The following is a 2300-nucleotide window of genomic DNA, read 5'->3' as shown; positions in this document are numbered from 1 at the left end:
CAATAGTATTCCGTCACCAACAGATACCACCATTTGTTCAGCCATTCCCCAATCGAAGGACATTCTCTTCATTTTCCAGTTTTTTGCCAACACAAAAAGCACGGCTATAAATATTTATTTTTGTACAAATCTTTTTCCTTATGATCTCTTTGGGGTATAAACCCAGCAGTGGCATGGCTGGGTCAAAGGGCAGGCAGTCTTTTAAAGCCCTTTGGGCATATTCCAAATTGCCTCCCAGAATGGTTGGATCAATTCACAGCTCCACCAGTAATGATGCATTAATGTTTTTTGGGTCCTATTTAAAAATAAATATCGTGAAGATCCTCAGGTTTTTATTCCATCAGCATCCCCTCAGGCCTCCCCTCCCCTCCCCCCCTTCCTTGGGGAGAACCATTCCATACAACAAATCTTCTGAGAGAGAGGAAAGTCTGGAAAGAGTCCCAGGGAGTTCCCTGGGGGCAGGGCGCTGCCATGAGTCCCTCATCTCCTCTTTGTGCTAGATCTCTTTCTGCATCAGCTCACATGGATCCGGCCATACTTCCCTGTACTCACCAGCCACAACATGCTCAGTCATCCCCCACCGATGCGCATCTACTTTGTCTCCAATGCTTTGCTGGCCCAAGAAGGGCTGCTATAAATGTCTCATAGTGTGTGGGGGGAGGGGGGTTCTTTTTATCAATGACCCCCTTGGGGTACCTACCTCAGTGTCTGGGCCCAGGGGGATGGACCTTGTCCCATCATTTGCATGACTCTGAATGGCCTTCCAGAGTGAGTGGACCCCGTGGCGGCTCCCCCCAACAATTCTCTCCAACATCCCCCTCCCTGCTTTGTGGGGGTGGCCAGCTCACAGGGTGTGAAGTGAAGGCTCGGGGAGGCTTTCTGTCCCCTTGTCCCATTAGGATTGCTCTGCAGCCTTCTGTTCCGGCACGAGCGGCAGAGCCGGCTATTGGGGAATGGCCTCCTCCTGTGTGTGCAAGCATATGGTAGGGCTCCAAGCCCTGCCAGGGAATAGCTAAAGCCGTGGCTAGAAGGCCAGCCAAAGCCGGACTCCCACCCACCGCCTGGAGCTCGGGCCTCCCCCAAAGTGAAAGTGAAAGCAGGAGCCTGGCTGGCGGCTCCTCCAAAGCTTGTGGGTGGCCCCAAGGAACCGCGACCAGCAGAGGGATACGGGGCTGAGGGGGGACACGTGTGTGCGTGTGCATCTACACACCTGGAAGCATGAGCTGTGTAAATGGAGTTAGTTCCAGCCCATTCCTAGTTAGACTCGCACTTAACCTAGGCATAGAAATGACGTCGCCCTCACCTTCCTTAGTGGGAGGGGAGACGAGTTACCCACACGTGACAACGAGTAGCAAATCTAGAACAAGGGACGACCCTTTGGGCAGTCCAAATCAGTGCAGAGGCTGCCATGTGTCCACTTGAATTAGAGGTGGACCACAGGAAGTGACGAAGGACACGATCTCTTTAAGTATGTGAGTTACTTCCTGTTGAAGAGTTCCCCATTCGAACTCGGTGCTGAAGGATCTCCTGAGACCACAGAACCCTTACACTCTCTATTGTCACGTGGGAAAGTTAGGCTGACCTCCTTGGCCTAGCTGGGCCGCTTCCAGACTCTGCCTATCTGGCTGTTGGGCCTTGTGGTTTGCAGCTTCATTTATTTAGCCTTTTAACCTTCTCTCTCATCCAGGCCTGACCAGGCCTGGACTAGCCTCTCCCTCTCTCTTTATTCCTCCTCAACCCGATGCTGACTTGGGTCTGATTTAATTACGGAATCAACCTGAATTGTTGATTCCTGGCGGCCACACGTTAATATATATCTATAATACCTAAATTTTTCCCTCTCACAGAGCCCACATACAGGTATGTTTGCATATATACAGCTATGTGTGTTTATTCTGCTGAAGTAGACAAAACCCCACAGTCCCAGCATGCCCAGGAGGCCTGCCGGAAGAAGACAAAACCCTGCTGGTCTCCTCTGCGTCCTCTGAATCCTCCAGGGACCCAGACCCAGACCACCCCGGGGTTAAATCAATGGCAGGGCATGGACTCCCCCCCCCCCCCAAACGCTGGAATCCTGAGGAATGGCTGAAAGTGTAAACAGTCTACCTCGGAGATTTCTCGTTTGCTTGCTCTGCAGAATCCCCATATGGACGCATATGCTGCCAATCCCGTCCTTGGTGCGCTTTCCTGTCCCGCCATCCATTCTGCCCCTATCCCTCTGCTGGGTGCCACTCCCCTCTGGGGCCGAACAATTCCTATAAGTGGGCCTTCTGGGTGTCTGTTCTTGCTGCATCCGTTTG

Source organism: Gracilinanus agilis, chromosome 3 (assembly GCF_016433145.1).
Source record: "Gracilinanus agilis isolate LMUSP501 chromosome 3, AgileGrace, whole genome shotgun sequence".
Taxonomy (NCBI): Eukaryota; Metazoa; Chordata; class Mammalia; order Didelphimorphia; family Didelphidae; genus Gracilinanus; species Gracilinanus agilis.
Note: the sequence above shows the minus strand (reverse complement) of the source record.